This window comes from Cetorhinus maximus, chromosome 37 (assembly GCF_964194155.1).
Source record: "Cetorhinus maximus chromosome 37, sCetMax3.hap1.1, whole genome shotgun sequence".
Taxonomy (NCBI): domain Eukaryota; kingdom Metazoa; phylum Chordata; class Chondrichthyes; order Lamniformes; family Cetorhinidae; genus Cetorhinus; species Cetorhinus maximus.
The window spans coordinates 727,887-750,937 of NC_135915.1; the positions used below are offsets into that span (position 1 = coordinate 727,887).

The 23,051-nt window shown below is 44.9% G+C and overlaps 1 pseudogene; it reads right to left on the reverse strand.

Annotated features, from left to right (window-relative positions):
* Positions 1 to 4,505: 4,505 nt before the first annotated feature.
* Positions 4,506 to 5,227, reverse strand: LOC144672332 (THO complex subunit 4 pseudogene; annotated as a pseudogene).
* Positions 5,228 to 23,051: the final 17,824 nt, after the last annotated feature.

Here is a 23,051-nt window from a genome sequence, read left to right on the forward strand (position 1 = left end):
TGTGTTTGCACACCTATGGGAGTGCACACATCTATTTATGTTTCTGTCCATCTGTACATTTGTGTACGTCCGTTTGTATGTTTGTGCGTGAGAGTGGGTGTGTCTATGTGTCTGTCTGTCCATCACTGCGTATGTGTGTGTGTACGTAGTGTGTTCATGTGCCACCTGAACATGAGAAAATCCTACCGAGGGAGATTGCTGAAGAGGAGTCTGTTTCTGTGTATGTACCTGTGTCTGCCTGTCTGTTCATCCACTTGTGTGTGTGTGTGTACATATGTTTGTATGTGCGTGTGTGTGAGAGAGATGAGGGGAGAGAGAGGATATGCATGTGTTTGTGTGTATGTGCACATGTGTGTGCGTGTGTGTGTATGAGAGATAGAGAGATTGTTCTTCCAGTACACACTATCTTTATTATTTCGGAAATAACTTGTTATTGTTCTGCACTGCAATCAATCTGATCCCTGTGTTAAAAGGTACAGGGCAGTGCCGGTTATTAAATGAGAGTTATAAATTTAACCAGTTTGTATCTGTGTTTAAAAATATCAGAGTAATGCATGCTCTATCAAAAGAGATTGAACGTTAATAAACGTTCTGTCCAAGTGGAACAGTCATGTAATAAAAACAAAAAATGCTGGAAAAACTCAGCAGGTCTGACAGCATCTGTGTACAGAAAGACTGACTTAATGTTTCGAGTTCGTATGGCTCTTCATCAGAGCTCTGAAAAAGAGTCATTACGGACTTGAGACATTAACTCGGTCTTTCTCTCCACAGATGCTGTCAGACCTGCTCAGTTTTCCCAGCATTTAATCTTGTTTCAGTTTTGCAGCATCCGCAGTATTTTGCCTTCATGGAACAGTCATGAACTGCCAGTTTAACATGCATGATGAATAAAGTATATATTTTTTTGGAAAACTCGAGTTTTACACAATTTCTATCCCCCTTTTTCCACGTTGTCACAGATATCCATTGTCTTCATTTCCTCCCGCCTTCACCCCGTCCAAAGCCTCGTAAGTGTCTAATCTATTTCCAGCTCTGATCTAAGCTCAATGGCCTGAAATACAAAGTCAGTAAGCTTTGAATAGAAATACAAGGAAATAGCCAGGTCTTCACTAGTCAAAGACGTGTCTTATGAATGTCAGTTACAGGACTGGATTAAGACATTCTGAGACCCTGAGGTATGTCAAGCTTAAAACGGCCCATTCTATAAAATGTTTTCCATTATAATTCTCACAGGAGGCGAACTGCAAATTTTATCTTCGTAAATATGCAAAGGTAAAGGCACAAATAACACATTAGAATGGAACTAAAATATGTCTTACTAAATATCTCTTTGTACTAGCTAATAATTTCAAGTTAAAATAACTGAACAATTTCTTAATTGGTAAAAATGAAAACTTTTGTCAACACAAACAGAAAAGCTGTTAAACAAATCAGCAGCTTATTAAGAGGAAGCAGCAATACAAACTGCAGCAAATCTGTTTGCACATCCTATGTAGCAAAAACATTAGAACGTTTTCTTTCCTGAGGCTTGGAAAGAAAAATCAACAATAATGTCCTCAAATAATAAGCTGACAAACGAACCACTTTGTATGTAGAACATGCTGAGGGCAGATCGCTATCCTTGCAGCAAAATATATTCACATTAATGGAACTCAATCCCGTAGAACTGAGCAGAATTTCTCAAGTGAGTTTTTGTGAGTGTGTGTCACTCTTACAAAGACATATTCCGTTAAAAGCGTTTAACACATTGAACACTTCTATTTCCAAGCATACGTATTCAAAAATGTAGATATTGACCTTGTGCCAAAGAGATAAGGAATTTGTGTGGGACCCGATCAGAAGCAGAACTGTTGCTGCCGTGCAGCTGGGACCAGCAGACTGCTGATTCTTATCCACGTAGTTTGCAAATTGAACATTCAACGTGGGACACATTTAAGCCACAAGGAATAATTATGTGGTCAGTAGCAAGAACAGCTGAACGGAATCTTTCATTTTGTCTGAATTCAAATTTTATCAATGACTTTTAACGGCATTTAAAAATTAACTATTGTTAACCTGCACAAATATCTGAACTCAACATGACTAGTAAATTTGCAACGATACAAATATGAATGTGGTTCGTATAATAGAATGAATAGTACATATTTATAGTGAAACTTGCCAGTTTTCAACGGTTTATATCAAATTACCGCCCTCCCAGCCCACCAACCCGCTTGAAAGCGTGAATTCGCACCGTTCCGGAACATGGCTGAGTAACTTTTAAGGGCTTAACAGGAAGGAGGCGTGGAATAACTCATGGATATTGGGAACGAATGACAACTTTGGGGATGGTGGTTTCCTGAGCACCTCCTGGTATCGTTTAGCTCAAACATCGCTCCAATATGCTCTCTAGCAGGTGTCGCACCACTCGGGTGGTCTCTCCAGCAGTAGTTACATCACTTGAGTGGACCATTTAGCAGGAGTCACATCGCTGAGGTGAAATGTCCAGTGATATACAGCTGAAGGGGACCCCCAGAATGTCGTTTGGATAAAGCAAAGCTTTGCAATCGGGGTGTGTGTGAAGGGCAAACGACAAGCATCCAGGGAAGGCTTCTCACACGAGGCTTACAAGCACTCGGGCAAATATTCATTCCTCCTTGTGTGCAGAAGCTTTTGGGTGGCATAGACCCAGCCTGGGTTGCCCCACTGAATATTGGGAGCGTGTTCATGATTAAACAAGAGGAACAACAATGAGAACACTCAAGGCCGGCATAAAACATCCCAGTCTCTCTCTCAAACCCACACACACAGAGATACATAAACACAAACTCACACAATTACAGACACAAACACACACACACACACGCACACACACAAACACACACACAATGCCACGCAACCATATATATTCACTCGATCTCACACTATTAAATTTTCATACGCACTTTCTCAAACACATGCACTATCTCGCCTGCACAGTCAAAATATCATACACTCAAATTCACTCTCACACAATCACTCTCAAAGACACACTGGCACATTTTCACTCATGCACTCAAATCTCAAGATCACTCTATCTGACACTGCCAAAAGTTCATACATTCTATCTCTCTCTCACCAACGCACATTCACACTATCATAGACTGACGTATACTCACACTTATTTACGCACAATCACACTCACACACACCTTCTCACTCAGGCATTTTCAAGAATTCACATGCTCACTTCGTCCCACACTGTCCATGTCACTTTTTCTCTCTCACACACACACATACAAACACACACACATACACACACACACAGACACTCTGCAAACCTCATTATGTCTCTCACACACACAAAGACATCCACTCACTCCCTCACACCCATTCGCACAAGCACTCACACATAATCTTAATGACACACACACTCACTCACACACACACACACTCCCACAATCAAATACGCGTTCAATATTGCACTATCACAATTCCACACATTTATTGTCTCCTTCACACACACCCACTTTCATTCGCACAGACTCAGGCTCACAAGCGTGCAGAGACACCCCGACATGCAAACACACACAGATTCTGTCAAACACACACATAATACCATGCACTCAACGTATCACGCATATTGTCACTTTCACTCTCTATCTCTCGCAAACACACACACACACACACATACACACAGATTCACATACTTACTCACACACCCTCACAAAACGATCTCAGCTCTCACATTTGTACACACTCACATAACACATGCATACTCTCACAGAAAAACACTCATGTGCATGAGCAGGCAATCCCAAACACACATTCAGACACACTCTCCCTCTACAACACTCCCCCCCCCACACCCATTCACACATTCTCTCAAAGAATCTCAATGTCACATACCCTACCCCCACCACACCCCCACACACACAAACTCACACAATCACGCACTCTTTCACACAATTACAAACTCACTTTCGAAATCTCACAATGACACACTCTCATGCACACATTATTATCGCACTCACACGCACACACTTCCTGAAACACAAATACGCAAAGTCATTGTCATACTGACTCACACACTCTCGCTCAGACAAACTGCCTCAATGCTTTCCGTCGCACGGTCTCTGTCCCACAAACGCTCACATGTTCACCGACACACAGTAACATGTTCGCAGAGCAACATCACTCTCACAAACACAGATACACACTTGATCAATCTCACCCTATGTGTGTGTGTATGTGTGTGAGTGTGAGCGTTTTATGTGAGTGTGTATTTTTTTCTGTGAATGTTTTTTGCATGTTAATATCCCGAGTGTGTGCGAGTGAGTCTGTGTGTGTGAGGGAGAGTGTTTTTTTTTTCAGTTAACAGTGCGCATTTATTTCATGGTTTGGCGGGGCAAGTCCATCCTCCCATGGAGACATGCAACCAGTAAAACGTATCCCAAAATGAAAATATTCAGTACAAAACAGGACTGTGATTTAAAAAGTTACATATATTTAAAACATAAAATTTAAAATATTTAAAATATTTAGACGACATTGTTCGTGTCCCTCCCACAAGGAAAAAAAAAGTCAACCACTGATGAGTCAATTTCAAGGTCACTTAACTTGTGTCCATCCTGGCATTATAAGCATCCAGTTAGGCATCCAGCTCTTCTGCTGAAAGCTTCTGCCTTGGATTCCTTCCACCCCGACCACCTCTTCCACCTCTGTTGCCGCCTGTGGATCGTCTGTTTCCACCCCCGAACGCACTACCTCGGGTTCGGTTTATCCTCGGTTTCCACCGACAAGTGGTCTTCTTTGGGCATCAATTTGTGAGGTAACCAGTTGAATGTTCATTGGTCGCCCATCTAAGGGAACTCCATTATACTGCTTCATTGGCTTCAGAGCATCTGCTTTCTGCTCAAAGTGTACATCTGCTGTCTCCAGGCTGCGACCCGATCTATCATAATGTACAGCAGCTTTCTTCAGTGTCCCAAACTCAGCAAAAAGTTCCTGAATATCCGCATCAGGCACACCAAAGTCTAAGTTCGACACCAAGAGTTTTCCGCCAGTTTCAACCCCACCGCTAGCTTCAAAACCACTTGTCTGGGAGTTGTTTCGGTTCGGTTTCTTCCTCGGATTGCACTCTGTCTGTTGCACATGAGGCCTACAGCCAGGCCCCCCGCCCCAGCTCCACCGCCACCGCGGCCTCCCGCTGCTCCTCGACCGGCTAAGCCGCCTCGGCCTGCTCCCCGGCCCATCCCGCCGCCTCCTCCACCACCACTACCACCACCACCTAATGTACAAGTTCAACCATGATCTTATTAGATGGCGGACAGGCTAAAATGACCGAATGGCCTCCTCATTGACCCAATTACTCAATTCATTACTCACCTACAGGAAATCTATCTGCCCTAATTGGTGATAAAGCAATGGCGGGACCTGTTTCCACAATGTCGCGTGGGTGGGAAAGCCCTCTCTCAAAGACTCAGGCCGCACTGCCAACTGGAAAAGCAAACCGAACGCACATGAGCAGCAATATCGCCCGTTTAGCTGCCAGCTGCTTTTCATTTCTCATTTCGTCATTGTTCATATTATTACTTACCTCCTCGACGGGTCAATGCTCCAGTTCGTTCTCCAGCTTGAAGTGTCGCTTCTCCCTTTCGCTCTGTCGAAATGAAATGAATGGCTGCCATGATGCTGTGTCGCCAGGGGCCATGACACCGACCTGTGGCCGGATTTCTACAAAGAGCAACGGATGGTTCAGAGGAAGGCAAGAGTTAGCAGTGGGAGGACCAGAGAGAAAGAGTTGTGCCAGGCGAAAGTGAGAGCCGTCCCTAGGGGTTGGGAGGTTGAATGGCAGCGAGTGCAGGCTCTCTTCCAAAGCACAGTTCAGTTGCTAGAAGCACTGGGAAATTCTTCAAATGTCAACTTCAGCTTCTAAATTCAACAACAAAACGAACCATTCACTCTGCACAGCAATTTTACTCTCCAATCCCCAGACTATATCGGACCTTTTCCTATCGAGTGTGGTGTGAGTTTGTTTAAAACGTTTTCTGTTCAAATATTTCATTTGGCAAAACGAACTAAGAACCTTAGAAATAGGAGCTGGAGAAGGATGCTAGGGCCCTCGAGCCCACTGGGCCATTTAATAAGATCATCACTGATCAGCTTGCGTCCTTAACTCCGATCCTTTACTCAATTTCCCTGCCCATCCCCCCATAACCCTTCGTTTTCTTGATCATGAAAACTCTGCCGAACTCATCTTTGAATATAATCAATGACCCAGCTTCCACTGCTCACTGGGGTAGGGCATTGACGAGTCTCTGAGAGAAGGCATACCTCCTCATCTCCGCCGTAAATGGTTGACTCATATTCTTAAAATGTGCTACTAGTTCCGGATACTGGCGCAAAGGGAAACATCCTCTCAACATCCACCCGTTCAAAGCCTCTCGGAATCATACCTGTTCCAATGCGACTCTGAACTCCAATAGGTACCAGCTCAACCTGCTGAAAATTTCCTCATGAGACAACGCCTTCATCCCTGGAATCAGCATCTCCGAACTGGCAACATTGCAACTTTTACCCTCCTGAAGTGAGGAGACCAAAGTGAAGATTGAAGATTAGACGGTAATAAATTCAGCGATGAGGGCTTCACTTACGTGGATAGATTGGAGAAGTTGGGGTGGTTCTTGGAGAAGAGAAGCTTGCGAGATTAGGTAGGTGTGTTTAGAAACATGATTCCTCAGGACAGGGTAGATAGTTATTTTTCACATTGGCAGAAGGGCCGATAATCAGATGCCATTGGGGTAACTCTTTTGGCAAATGAAGCAAAGGTGACATGATGAAAAACCCATAAACACAGAGAGGAGATGGGGTCTCGAATGCACTGGCTGAGCAAGAGGTGGAACAAAGTTTAATCCTGGTTTCCATCAGGACATTGGACGGGAAACTGAAGCAAAATTATTTGCTTGGTTTCGGGGAACGGGGGGCCGAGTGGGAGTAGTGAGATTGCTCCTGCAGCGGACTTTCACTGGATGGATATGCTGAATGGCCTCCATCTGTACTGTAACCGTTCTATGATTTACACATAGAGCTGGGTATCAGCTATGCTGACTGCTCCGTTGCATGTCCTGTTCTAGTCTGATTTCTGCTGAACGCTCCCAATCTCACTTTAAGGGCAAACGATAGACGACGGAGTTTGTCCCGTCTAAAGGGTGTGTTGAATCTTCTCAGGTGTGAAGATTCCTCATCAAGCTTCACGTTCGAGTCGACATATCTGGTATCGAGCTTGTTGAAAGCTTTTGCTCCTGCCAGTTCTGGCATGGTCCCTTGAACTCTTGGAATAACATAGTGAGTTCTTTTTATTGTTTGATTTAGGTCTTGTCGATCCAGGCAAATTCTTAGCCGCCCATTTGCCTTCCCTCTCACGGCATTGGAATTTACCAATATCCCGGGTCCGTGACTTGGGTCATTATGATCTTCTCTCTATCTCTTGGAAATCACTTTCAAGCTTTCCTTTTAGCTCTATTGGTGCCTTACATGGGAAATGAATCAATGACCTTGCCTGTATTAATCATCATGTGATACTCAAAGCCTTGTGACCATTCCCATATCTTAGCTGAACACTCTAAATCCAATTGGAATAGATTTCTCTTTCCTCAGCTTGGATGACGCCTTTCAATGAACGTATTATTTTTAATACAAAAACAGACTTACCTGGAAAAACTCAGCAGGTCTGGCAGCATTGGCGGAGAAGAAAAGAGTTGACGTTTCGAGTCCTCACGACGCTTCAGTAGAACTTCTGCTGAAGGGTCATGAGGACTCGAAACGTCAACCCTTTCCTTCTCCGCCGATGCTGCCAAACCTGCTGAGTTTTTCCAGGTAATTCTGTTTTTGTTTTGGATTTCCAGCATCCACAGTAATTTTTTGTTTTTATCTCTGTATTATTTTTAATCCACAGTGACGCCTCATTCATCCCTTGGTTTTCTCAGATCAGAAACAGTTTTCAGAACTTCTCGAGCCCCAGACAGCATGGCCAACTGTCTCAGTGACATAGACAATTCAGTTAACGTCAGTTCGTTTGGATCCCTTTGACTTGACTCTCCCCCAGCTACCAAATGTCAGTTCCACCTTAGACCGTCAGCATAAGTTTCCTCGATTTTAATGCATGATTCTTTCAAACTTTCTGAGAAAATTATCTTCTGGTTTTAGTCTGAAAGGTTTGATGTTTCAGTGTGTTCTGGCATTAAGCTTCGGATTATTTTTTGTGAGCGCATTTCTCATCTCTTCCAGATCTGAATAGTTGTGTAAATTACTTTTGTGTCGGACAAGACATGTTTACACATTTCATACAAATGTCCAGTTCCTCCATCTTATGTTTCTTAAATCTCATCGCCATTTCCTAGGGAATGGGGGTTTTGATTTCCTCCTTTCCTCATTCTCCCTGTTCCTCTGCCTTTACTAATTTGTTTACCATCTTCTTTCTTTGTCCTGTTCATTGTTTCCCATTAATTGTGTTTTCTACAAGCTTGGCTGTTTGAGATGTGTGTGGCGAAATTCCTTATAGTAGTGACAAATGTGATCATCTACATTCTTGCACATTCATTTCTCTCTCTCTTTCTCTGGTGCCCATTCATTAGCCACTGATACATTGCATCCACTCGCTTTGCTTTTACCTTTAATTAAATGAAGTCTAGCCATTTGTGTTGACAACAGCTACATCTCGCTCCTTCTGACTTTATGAACAGTGCTGTCTCTATACCCTGTGATATTGTGAGCTCCTCTTTTATAATTAAAGCTGCGGATTCGAGCTGAATTTCTGATAAAAAAATCTTTCCAGGATTTTCACTGTCACCCTCACTCATTTCCCATCCATTGAATAGATCCAATTATTTAACCACAAATCCTCATAATGTGATGATTGATATTTTCTCCATTGCTCGCCTCTTTCAGACAACAGCAGAATGTTCACTTGCCCTGATGTTTGAGTTCCCGGATCACACCCACAGCAAAATCGGCCTGCAAGTTAATCATAATCTAGAGCAGTGCTTTAATTGCTACAGGGACGGCCATATGTTTAAACGAGTCGCATTTCTTTTGGCGTCAGTTCAGGGTTATTTTCAAAGTACGGTTCAGCATTTGTATCATTGCCACCATTTGAGTTCCATCCGATGCACTTGTGGCCACCATGTTATGCTGCTGTTGCTAGTGCCCCAAAATAAATCTCATTTTATTGCACACGTTCTGAATGCATGTTTTTTGACATTGCCTCATGTGTGTCGGCATGGTGTATTGTGCTTATGACCCACGGGTTATAATACAGTGGGGGTGATGTAGGATCATCGCTATACGGTATATTCTTATGGATATAATATAGACTCCATTTTGGAATGATACAATATTGCTTTTTCAGGGATCAATGGACATCTACACCAAGATCCCTCTGATCCTCTGTCCTTCCTAGGGTCCTACTATTCACTGTGTATTCATTTGCCGTGTTAGCCCTCCCAAAATGCACCACTTCACTTTTCGCAGGTATAAGTTCCATTTACCACCACTCTGCCCATGTTACCAGCCCACCTATAGCGCTCTGGACTCTAAGGCTTTCCTCCTCACTAATTACGTCACCACCAATGTTCCTGCATCTGGGAACTTACTGATGACACCTGCTATATTCACGTCTAAATCATGAATGCACATTTCAAACTGCAAGGGTACCAGCACCGATCCCAGCGGTATGCCACTCATCAAAGGCTTCCAATTGCAAAGACAATCTTCGACCATCACCTTCTATCTTCTACCACTGAGTAAATTTTATATCCATTTAGTCATATTGTGCAGGGTTGCATTGGAACATAGCTTCAAGACCTTTGTCCCATGCGGGGCCTTGTCAAAAGCCTTAATGAAGACCATATAGACTATATTAACAGCACTGCCCTCATCAACAGCACCAGCTACCTCCTCGAAAAATTCAATCACATGTGTTAGACATGACGTCCCCCTGAGAAAGTCATGCTGACTATCCCTGATTGATCCCTGCCTCTCCAAGTGGCGAATAACACTATCCCTCAGGCTTGTTTTTTTTTTTCAATAGTTTCCCTGCAAGTGATTTAAGACTCACTGGCCTGTAATTACCTGGTTATACCCACTACACTTCCTGAATAATACTACTACATTCGCTGTCCTACAGTCCTGTGGCATCTATTCTTTGGCCAGAGGGGTTTTGAACATTAATGTCAGAGCCCCTGCAGTCTCTTCTCATACCTCACATAGCAGCCTGGGATAAATCTCATCGGAGCCTGCGGATTTAACAGTTTTTAATTGCGCTAAAATCATTAACACCTCCTCGCTTCCAATTCAAATTTGTTTAGTGTATCACAGTCCCCCTGCCCGATCACTACACCTACCTCGTCTGACTCTATAATGAACACAAGTGAAAATTAGTTATTCAAAAATCACTTACGTCCTCCAGCTCCACACACACATTTCCAATTTGGCCACTAAGGGGCCCTACACTTTCCCTGATTATACTCTTGCCCTTAATGTATTTATAAAATGCCTTGGGATTTTCATTTATCGTGCCCAATATTCACCCTCGTCAGTTCTTTTTATGCACCCCCTACACATTATTTAATCATCTATTGTGTCCACTGTTTTCAGCCCTCTGTATCGGACATACGCCTCCTTTTTATTGATTATGCAATCCTTAATATCCCTTGACATCCTGGGTGCACTAGACTTGTTGATCGTACCATTCAGCTCCATGGTATTATGATAGCTCTGTACTTTCACTGTTTCCATTTTGTATGACTCTGACTGGTTTGATGCAGGCTTTCCAAAAGGTAGCGGCTCCTAATCCACTTTGGCCTGGTCCTGACTTACCATATTGAAACTGGCCATCTCAATTCGTGACCTTTATTTCCGATCCATCTTTGTCCTTTTCCATAACGACCATAAAGCTTACAGAGTTATAGTCACTATCCTCGAAATGCTCTCTCACTGACAGTTCCACCATTTGACCGGTTTAATTTCCTAAGGCTAGGCCCAGTACCGCCCCCTCTCTGATAGGGCGTTATGCGTGCAGGCTCAAAATGCTCCCCTGCATGCACTTTAAGATTTTCAAACCCCCCACCCCCCACACCTAACACACTCCACACTAGGACTATCCCGAATGTATATTGGGGACGTTGAAATCGCCTACTATAATTAGCTTATCATATTAACTCTTCTCCGAGGTTTGCTTACATATCTGACCCTCTTCCCAAAACCAGACCGCCTCCCACGGCGGCCCCTCCACGCCACCCGCCCCCCCAACTCCCCCCCACCCCTGAATGCTTCGGGATTGAGACATTGGTTGAACTAAAGGATCAGATTACTTTCTGAACCATTCCATCTGATGCAACCCTTTGCATTGGGTCTCACTCCCTCTAGACCAGGGATTGTGTCTGTGTCTGTTCAAGTAGTTCTTACACTGTCAGGTCCAGAAGATCAGACACGGACTGGATGATTGGATCTGACTGGGTGAGAAGCAGAGAATCTGACATTGCTTAACCCACGTTTCTAACACTGCATTATCCAGAATGACTCTTAATATCCGTTTAAATGGTACGGCACTACATGGAGCAGTGGAACTCACTCTGCCTGAACAAGAAGGACTGTTCCAGTTGAACTGACACGATCTGAAAAATGAACCCTGACACTGCACGACCCATTGGACATTGCGCAATCTGGAACAGTGGATATCACTCTGCCTGAGCCAGATGATATGACACTGCCTGTTGCAGAGGACCTGACACTGTCTGAAACAGGGGAACTCACACTGCCTGATCCAGTGGACCTGACAACATCAGAAATGTTAAATCTGAACCTATGTCAGTCAACAGATGTCACTTTGTCCACCCCAATGGATCTGGCAATGCCTGAAACAGTGAATCTGTCACTATGTGATCCAGTAGATCTCATAGTGTCAGGTCTAGTGGATATCCGTGTCTCTACAAACTGTTAAATATGATATTTTCCACAATGGTTACATCGATGGATAAACTGGTGCCTCCCATGACCTCCTTGCACAGTTAGTTGGAGAACATGTTCAGGATGCCGGGAACAGTCCAATGAGTGACATGCTGGAGAGCCTGGAATAAACTCCATGCTGGGAATACATAGCCAGGTTTGCTCTCTGAGAGGAGAGCGCATGCGCGAATCCAGTGTATTGGGAGGGAGGGTGTGCAGACTGCAACACATGCGCAGATCCGGCAGGGAAAGTTGCACGCGTGCGCAAAACTACTGCGGAAGCATGCGCACATATCTCGAGGACGCATTGGCGCATGCGCGGAAGAGGAATGGTGTGATGGTCTGGGAGTCTGGGGAGGAAAACGCGATGAGAAGACAGCTGATTGCGCTGCACGAGCGCGGACCGTTGTCGGGCTGTGGGGGGAGGGGATAAGAAGCAAAACATTGCGGGGGAAGGGCGGGATTGTATACTGCGCACTGGTGAGCTCGCGGAACGCCTTTCTGAGCCGGTTGTTGTTGTGGAACGAAGACACTGCGCATGCGCGGTGGCCGATGGGGCGGAACCGTGCGCTCGCCGGTGGGGCAGTGGGGCGATACAGCGCCTGCGCGGTGGCAGAAGGGGCGGGACTGTATCAACATCGTGGTGGAATGAGGCTGGGCAGCGTGTGCGCGACCTGCAACGTGCGACTGCGCATTTACTGAGGCGAGTTGCGGGATGGGCATTGAGAGATTGTCGATTGAGTAAATAAAAGGTTGGGCAGCGACTGCGCCTGCGCAGGCGCGGGAGAACCAATCTTTACACAGAGATCAGCTGTAGAGGGATCTCACATATTGAGTCTCAGAGATCATGTAGAGAGGGATTCCACATTGAGGCTATGTCAGATACCAACTAGGGAGGGACCCTCATTGGATATTGTCAGAGGTCAACTAGAGAGGGATTCCACATTGGGGATGTGTTAGGGAACAACTGAAGAGGGGTCATACACTGGGAGTGTCTCTGATCAGCTGGAGTGTGAAGCAACAATATGTGCAGTGAGAGATCAATTGGGGCCGTGTCCAGATTGGGAGGCGTAATCGATCAACGAAAGAGGAGTCTTACACTAGGGAGTGCCTGTGATCAACTGGAGAGGGATCTCACACTGGAGCTCTGTAAAGGATCAACTAGAGAGGGATCCCACACTTTGGAGTGTTTGAGGTCAACCAGAAAAGGAGCGCAAAATGGGAGCTGCCTGAAATCAACTGGAGAGTGATCCCACACGCAGGACTGTGTAATAGATCAGCTAGAGAACAATGCCACACCAGGAGGTGTCTGAAATCAAGTAGAGAGGGATCCTTCAATGGGGATACCACTGATCAACTAGAGTGTGAACCACGTTGGGAGAAGTCAGAGATGAACTAGAGTGGGTTCCCAGATTGGGAGATGCCAGAGATCATCTAGAGAGGGGTTCTAATCTGTGGAGTGTCTGCGATCATCTGCAGAGGAATCTAACGCGAGTTGTGTATGAGATCAACAAGAGATGAGCCCTACAGTGGGTTTTCCTTTGATCAGCTAGGGAGATGTCCCACACCAGGGGGTGTCTGAGATCCACCAGCGAGGTAACCCATATTGGGGAGTATCTGAGGTCAACTGGAGAGCAATCATACACGGGGGTGTTTGAGCGTAGGGAGGCGAGGAGAAGGCACTGTGCTGGTTTATCTGATAGATCATTAATGATGCCCCTGATCAATTCAGAGAATTGCATAGGTTTGGCAGCCCATAAGCAGGCCATTCGGCTCCTCTGCTCCATACTGGTGATCCTTCCCAACACTCTACTTCATATACCCCAGCCTCGCAACCTTCTATTCCTTTCTCCCGTATGCGTTTATCCTGCTCCCACCCCACCCCCTGCCCCCCGTAACTCCCTTAAATGCATCGTCACCATTCACCTCAAACACTCCATGTGGGAGCGAGTTCCACATTCCTGCCCATTTCTAGGTGAAGAAGTTCCTCCTCAATTCCCCGACTAGATTAAAGGCTTAGATTTATCTTGCCTTGAAAATCAAACTTTGCAGCTCGGTTTCGTTGCAGCCCTACGATACCACAGTGAGTACTCAACCAGAAGGAATCCATTGGTTTTCCTTTGGGGACATTCTAAAATAGTGAAAGTCGCTGAAGAAATGCAAAACTATTTTTTTCATTTTCCAAAATCCTGCACTGTGATCCCTGGCTCTTAATTCAAGACACGAAGTTGGGGAAATGTGATTCGTGGTGACGTACACTTTCCAGTGTGAAGAATTTGTGATATAGTCCCGTGTTGTCAAGGTGCCCACCATATTTCTTGAAACCAACCTGGATTGCCCGCTTCATTAGTTACCCCCGTTTACTAAATGTTTGCCGATGTTTAAGTGTCCTACCTGCCAACTGTCTACAGGGGCAGCAGCTACTGCGGGTGAGTATTGCATTTTCCCCATCCTCACCGCCCCACACACTACCGACTCCCCAACGATTGTAATCAAGTGTTATGTCAAGATGGATTATCCTTTTATTTTTGAGGACATGTGTAGATTTTGGGACAAATAAATCCTGTTCCTAAACAAAAACAGAATTATCTGGAAAAACTCAGCAGGTCTGGCAGCATCGGCAGAGAAGAAAAGAGTTGACGTTTCGAGTCCTCAGGACCCTTCAGCAGAGTTCTGCTGGAACAAAGAGGTGTTAAAGGTTAAATTATCTAAGAGAATGTGCTCATTAAGAATGGATGGCAGGACACTCAAGGCACAGCTCTAGTGGGGCTGGGGTGGAAAGACTGACAGGGCATTACAGGTAAAGATTTAAAAATAATGGAAATAGGTGGGAAAAGAAAAATCTATATAAATTATTGGAAAAAACAAAAGGGAGTGGAAAGAAACGGAAAGGGGGAGGGGATGGGGGAGGGAGTTCAAGATCTAAAGTTGTTGAATTCAATATTCAGTCCGGAAGGCTGTAAAGTGCCTAGTTGGAAGATGAGGTGCTGTTCCTCCAGTTTGCGTTGCTTTAGAGAAAGGCTACCCTGCGACCAATGATTCCTCCTGCTCCCCAACACCCCAGAACCTGTAGAAACCTCTGCCCCAGGACAGTGGTCGAGTGCGAGCCAGTGCAGGTCCCTGAAGAACACCAGAGCAAGGCACATCACGGTTGCTTCACAACCACGTGGGAGTCTGCAAACGTGAGCCATACTGCCAGATTTGATGGACAACCAAGTAGTGAAACTGGTCTGGATGAAAGGCCCAGAGAGGTAGGAACATCAGGTGAGGAGTTTTCCACGTCCACCCAATTGCAGTGCAGGTGAAATGGGGGAAGAGGGTAGACTGCTCAAACACTGAGATATTCATGACAGACAGTGATCCCACTTGGAATCTTTGGCTAAAATGGTTCAGGGAAAAGGGCAGCTGGGCTGCAGAAGGTGCACATTGAACACCTCTCAGACACAATAAGAAAAAAAGTCTCACCAACACTTGCTTGGAGCTGTACATCTGCACGATGGAGTGTGAGCACCCATGGGCATGAACTCCCGCCGAATGGAGACATGAAGAGAGAAATTCCGTGCGCCGATTGCACTCCTGGGGATGGATGTCAGATTAGCTCAGCAGCCTGAGGTGAACCAGAGCACAGAAAAACCGCTCGGTCTCTGTAAGCTTCCTTGAACACTCTGCCACGCTGTTTCAAATCGGAAATGCTGCAATCCTGGACACACTATGCAGGAGGCTGGGAATAGAGCCACAGAGTTAATCACACCACTGACCCATATTGGATAGGCACAAACTCGACAGGCGATACTTTGTAGAGAAATTTCACTTTTAATTCTTGTCTTTGCCCTGAATAATCCATTGTGTTTGCATGAGGATGTAAATGTTTAATTATAAATCAAGTACTCGGAACTGCTTGCAGTGCTAGAGAGGTTCAACTGGGAGAAATTCCCACTCAATTTATTTGGGGTTGCGCAGTTTGAGGGAGGAACATTGGCCAAGGGAAATGCAAACCAAACTGATTACTTCCTTTGCTGTTCCAGGATTAAATTTGAATCACCTTTTTCTAAGCACTTGCCAAAAGGTTCCTTGCTCCTTTAAAATTGGGGATCCAACGCAGCAATGTCTGCATTTCCTCCTCTCACTCACTAGTCCAGCCCGTCTGCATTTTTTACGAAGCATTTACAGCATTGAAACAGCCAATTTGGTACAAATTGTCTCCTCTGGCAGCTATGCTCCAGCCTTTGGTGGTTTTACAGCCCCCGATTACCCTTCGCCATTCGCCCCGCCATGTCGAAACATCTATCCGCCTCCTTTCCCAAATACTTTCTTAATGATGATGGGCAACTTTGCCCCTTTCCTATTCGAGAGAAATAAACTGAAGCCTTTTTGCTCTTTCCTGACTTCAAAACTGAGAGGTTACCTCAATCGCACTTTCTTCTCGCTATGTCCACACTGCTTCCACATCATGTTTGTAACATTGAGACCAGAGCCACAGCAACTCCTCTCAGTATTCCAAGGTGATACAGAGTCCAGTACTGTACACAACACTACCCTGAGTGTTATACAGAGACCAGAACTGTGCATAGGGCTCCAGTGAGGTGTACCCCAGGATCTATATTAGTTCCAGATACCAACTCTGATTTTCAAATGTATGTGTTTAAATATCAACACCAAAGCTGTGTTGGTCATCATTTGAGCTTAGCTAACCTCTGTTGCCCTGGTAGGGATTTGTGAACCTGTAACCAGAGATTCCTTTACTCCTGCGCCTTGTTATCAGTCTTATTTGTGAAGGAGTTGTAGGCCTTATTATTCCGCCTTATGAATGCAATACGATTTCCGGGTCCATATTGAACTTTAGTTGCTATTTACAAACCCATTCACAAGTTTCTTCGTGCTGTCTTGTATTTTGTGGCAGGGTCCTTCGATATTTCCAACGAGGAGGGAAACGAAAAGACTGATGAAAGAAACATTAGATGACGACTGGATTTTCCACAGCGAAAGCCTTGAGAAGATGTTTTCAATAGTGATGTGTTGCGTGGGGGTGGGAGGCGGTGAGCTGGGGTGGGGGGGTGGCGGGCAATATTGGTGGGGTCTGTGGGTGGGTGATGGTTGTGGTGAGGGGGAGAGGGACCACAGTTAGGGGGTGGCATCGATATAACACAATCACTAATGAATCCAATCTGGGAATCCAGGAGAAAATTCTTTACCCAGGGCAGTGAGGACATGGGAAGTGTTCGCAACGATCGTGTTCGAGGTGAACATTGTCGATGTATTTAAGGGTTGTGGTGGCTGGGCACAGCTGGATTAAGAGGTGGTGGAGAAACGTAATGAAGGATGTGAGAGTAGAAGAATATGAAGTGAGGATGGGAGGTGACTGCTTTGGGGCAGAAATACTGTCATAGAACAGAGGGACCGAATTGCCTGTTATTGAAGCTGTAACTGCAATGTAATTATCTGTAATAGAACAGTAAGAACATTAAGGTGTCTGACATTGCCGGGTATGAACAGTTAATGGAAATCATGGGCTTGTTCAGAGGTGAACTTCACAGACTTGCCTTGATGAAAAGAGCACAGTGGTTATTAGTGCCATGTAAGGACTGTATTGTCACACCATAATGGAAGATGAAGCGGCATTAACGGCGCCCTTCAGTGCCTCTATGAAGCAACAGTTCTCAGTCATACGACGGGCTTCGTCTGGTGAATATTGGCCAAACCAGAATCGATTTGCTGAGCTCACACCAGCCGCCAATAATGGAGCCCCATCTTCCTTTCATGCATACCGCCAATAAAGCTCATTATTTACTGAAATGCAATCAAGACAGTGGCCAATTCTTGCAGAGTAATAACCACAGATAGCACTGGTTCGCTGAAGGGCATGGTCGGTATGTGGCCTGACTGATGGGGTGTGATGGGTGCATGAGTGTCACTGATGTGATTGGATGGGTGTCAGAGTGTCACGAATGGGCTACGATGGGATTTGGATTTAATGGATATAATGTGGTGCCTGTAGGAGTGTCACTTGAAGGGATGCAATGCTTGTAGGAGTGTCTCTGATGGGATTCGATGAGAGTAGGCTTGCCAATTACGGGCTGCGATGGGGTTCCGTGTGTCACGGATTGGATGTGATGGGTGCAGTATTGTCACTGATGGAGGTGATTGGTGTAGGACTGTCATTGGTGGGATGTGATGGGTGTTGGAGTTTCACTAATGGCATGTGATGGGCATTGCAGTATCACTAATGCAATGTGAGAGGCATAGGAATATCACTGATGGGGTGTGATGGGTCTAGGAGAGTCAAGTATACATTGTGGTGTTTGTAGGTGTGTCACTGGTGGTATATGATGTGTGTAGGAGTGTCATTGATTGCATGTGATGGTTTTGGAGAGTCACTGATGGGATGTGATGGGTTTGCAATAAATAATGAGGAAGGCAGATGGAATGTTGCCATTTACTGCAGGGGGAATGGAATATAAAAGCGGGAATCATTTGAGAAAATTGTACCTGGCGTTAGTAAGACCTCATATGTTGCACTATGTACAATGTTCGTCTCCCTACTTCAGTAAATACTTAATTGTATTAGCAGCAGTTCAGAGAAAGTTTATCACCTGAGTCGTGGTTTGTGGGGTTACTGCATGAAGAAAGATTAGAAAGGTTGGTCCTGTGTCCGTTGGAGTTGGAGTTCAGAGTACTGAGAGGTGATCTTATTGAATCATATAAGATTCAGAGCGGTCTTCAGAGAATGAATGCGCAGAATGGGGCTAGAGGAAACATGCTAAAAACAAGGGATGTGCCTGCAGTGTGGGCGTGGCCTAATGTGGCCGGCATTCTTCCTGTGGGAGGGTCGAGGGCGCCCAGTTTCAGACACACAAAAAGAGCAGCTCAGCATTGTTGTTGGTTTCCACTGCTCGGGCGTTCCAAGCAAAACCTTGTGAACTTGGGCGATGGGTCAAACCCTGACATGATTCGCCGTCGCTTGTATGCTGTACCAGTTCCTGGAAATGCGTTTGTGCCTCATTCTATTCTCCCTCTTCCCTCATAGGCCAAGAGAGTGGAAAGGGTAGAAGGAAGTGAGGAGGAAGAGCAGCTGGTAGAAATGAGGCGTTGTATGATGGGAGGGTATGGAAAGGGTGATGGGCAAAGAGCAGCTTTTGATGTGTAGAGCACCATTTCGCTTATGTTACCTGATCAGTTATTGAGTGGCCTGAAAAATTGATCGGGGACACACAGAGTGAAAAACAGCCTCCACATAGGAGGAGGCCATCCTGCCCATCGTGTCCATCCTGACTCTCCACAAATACATTTCACACAATCACCATCGCTGCCTTCTCCTTGTAGCTCTTCAAAAATTGTTTCTTCATATAATGACTCAATTCCATTTTGAAGGCCTTGATTCAATCTGCCTCCAATACAAACTCAGGCAACGCCTTCCAGGTCCTAACCATGTGCTGCCTAAGTAGACTGTTCCTTACGCTGCTGCTGCTTCTTTCAACAATCACCTTAAACATGTGTCCCTCTCGTTATCCACACTGGAAAAAGCTTCTCACTCCCTGTCCGGACCAACCATGATTTTGAACAACTCTATAAAATCTCATCGCAATCTTCTCTTCCACAAAGAGTACACTCAGAGGTTATCAGAACCATCCAAATAACTGAAGTCCGTCATCTCTGTAACCGTTTACGTGATTTTTTTCCCCACACCTCCTCTCTAAAACCTTCACGTCTGCCTTAAAATGTGGTGCTCAGAATTAGGCGCAACTTCCTCGCTATCAACCTCCTGGGTCTACTATCGGACAAATATTGAACTGCACCAGCCATAGAAACACTGTGGCTACAAGTGCTGAACAGAAGCTAGAAATTCTGCGGCGAGAAACTCACCTCCGAACTCTCCAAAGCCTGACCACCATGGACAACGCACAGGAAAGGTGTGTGATGGAATATTCTCCGCTTGCCTGGGTAACTGCAGCTCCAACAACACTCATGAATCCCGAAATAGATCAAGAAAAAAAAAACAGCTCGCTTGATTCGTACCCCACCCACCGCTTTAGGTATGCACTCACCAAGGCTTCTACAGCAACTGTAAATCATGCGACCTCCACAGCCTTGAAGGACAAGGGCTGCAGATGCATGGGAACACAATCTTGCCGCAAGTTCTCCGAACAACGGAAAATCTTAACTTGGAACTCTCTCGGCCGGTACTTTTCTGTTCCTGGACCAAAATCAGGGAACACCCTCCCAAGCAGCACTGCGGGTTTGCTTACACTACACGGGCTGCAGCGGTTCAAACAGGAATCTCACTATCACCTTCTCAAGGGACAATTAGGGATGGGCAACACGTGCTTGCCTCGCCAGTGGCACCCACATTGCTCGGAATTGACTGATCGTCGCAACATTTAAGTCTGTGGGAAACAGGAGTAAAAATTTTCCACTGATTCAAGTGGTTCCACGGTTCCACGATTCCACCGATCCTAGCACTACAGAAGTTGGTTATGTTTTTTTGCAGTCCAATCATTTCAGTTCCAGAACATCACTGCAGTAACTGGAGTGACTGGTGAAAACTTTTTTTTTGTAAGATTGGGATCTCTTGCCTCTATGTCTTTATTTCCCTGTGTTCACTTAATTGACTTCTGGACATACACAAAATAAAATGTCAGCTTTCGAATGTAAGATATAAAGTTTATCTTTTATCATCAACAGTCTTTCTGTTCTCTGACAATGTTTTCGAATTCCCATTGTACAGACATTGAAATTCCAGTCGTGAACAACATCCGAACATTTTCTGAATCCTCCCAAAACGTTCCCCTTCAATGTGACGTGACCGTAACACTGGTGAGGGGAAGGGGAGCCACAAGTGATGGGAGAGATAGGAATGACAGGAGGAAGTCAGATGGGAGGTTAAGTGATTTTTTATGCTCTTGAAGATGGTCCTGCTGCCCTGGGGTTGAGCAAGTTGTGAAAAGGTGCAGGTGATCGTCGGGATGAAGGAGCTTTCATTGAGGGTCGAAGATGGAAGATTCTTTGAAAAGCACACCTCGTGCAGAAGCAAATTAGAGCTGCTTCAAATGTAACCAGCCTGTTTAGAAAAGATCTTTGAACGCTTTGAAGGTTTTGAGTTTCACAACATGATTGAACCTTAGAAGATCATTAATTCAAACTCCAGGTAAATTACAAACAAAAGTGAAAGGAAAGCTTGAAAGAGCGCGCCAGGAGATAGAAAGAATAAAATAATTACCGGAGTCACAGAGCCCGCTGTCGTTGGGAAATTGTTGGAATCCATTGTTAAGGCAGTAGCAATGGGGCATTTGGAACGTCAGAATGTCATCCCCCAGAGCCAGCATGTTCCATTAAGATTAAATCCTGTTTGACTAATTTACTAGTGTTTTTTGAAGATGTGACAAGCAAAGTGGATAATGGTAATCCTGTAGATGTAGTCTATATAGGCTTCCAGAAGGCCTTTGATAAGATGCCACACAAGAGATTAATACACAAGATAAGATCACGCGTGTTTATGGATAATATATTAGTTTGGATAGAGCATTCTCTTACCAGCAGAAAACACAGATTCTAGATAAATGGGCCTTCTTCTGGAGGGCAAGCTGTAACTCATGGGGTGCCAAAGGTTTCGGTCCTTGGGCCCCGAATATTTACAATCTATAGTAATGACTTGGATTCAGGGATTGAAGGTCCTACAACTAAATGTGCAGATGACAACGAAATAGTTGGGAAATTAAGTTGCAATGAAAATAAGATATTAACAAAAGAATATGAACAGTTTAGGTGAATGGGCCAACATTTGGCAGATGGAGTTTAACGTGGATAAGTGTGAGGTTATCCATTTTTGTTGGAAGAATTAAAAGGCAAGTTATTATTTAAATGGAGAGAAAATTCAGAATGCTCCAGTGCACAGGTAATTGGGTGTCCTCGTGCATGAATCCCTGAAAGCTAGTATGCAGATACAGCAGGTAATAAGGAAGCAAATGCAATATTGACATTCATTGTTCAAGGAATAGGGTATAAAGATAATGCAAATGTACAAGGCATTGTTGGGACCTCACCTGGTGTATTATGCACAGTATTGATCCCCGTAGTTGAGGAAGGATGTAATTGCATTGGAGGCAGTTCAGAGGAGGTTCACTAGATCGATCTCAGAGGTGCGGGGCTTGTCTTATCGGGAGAGTACGGTCAATTCAGGCACTTGCTCGAGTTTAGAAGGATCAAAGGAGATCTATTTGAGGTATATAATGTGATAAAGGGTGCTAAATATGATAGAGAAAGTAGATGTGGAGCAGGTGTTTCCCCTTATGGGGCATTCTAGATAAAAGTCAGAGATGAGGAGGAATTATTTTTCTCGAATGGTGGTGAATTTGTGGAATTCACTACCTTAGATTGCAGTTGATGCCAGGACGCTGAATACATTTAAGGAGGAGAAAGACAGGTTTTTCATTAGTGACGGGTTGAAAGGTTACCGGGAACGGGCAGGAAACTGGTGCTGAAGTGGAAATGAGACCTTCCATGATCGTATTGAATGGCGGGGCAGGCACTAGGGGCTGAATTGCCTACTCCTGCTCCTAGTTACTATGTTCTCGAGATTAGGCCAATTGAAATGTTGTGAACGAGAAGCCACATTTAACGACTAAGAAGTTGCTTGCATCCCAAAGAAATATATTAATCAATAAAGAGGACACACTAGCTTATTCCAAAAATACAAAACTCCATGTCGGAACTGGGAGGGGTAAAATCTTTCACAAAGCTCGATACAAAACGCGAGAGAATACCATGTAGCTTTATGAGGAATCATCAAACCTGACAATATTAAACAGACCCTTTGGACTGTACAAATTCCTGCATCTATCGTTTCTCCTTAAATTGAGCTCGGGTGCGGTCCAGCAGAAAGCAAACTGATACAGGGGATGCAACGAAGAAGTCAGTATAACTGATGACATCCAGCTCTGCGTTTGCATCATGGAATAGTGACAGCACAGAGGAAGGCGATTCTGCATATGCAGCCAGTGTCGACACCGTGCAGGAGCAATCTCACTACGCCCACTTCTCTGCCCTTTCCCTGTAACTCAGTAAATATTTTTCCTTCAGCATTCCATTCCATTT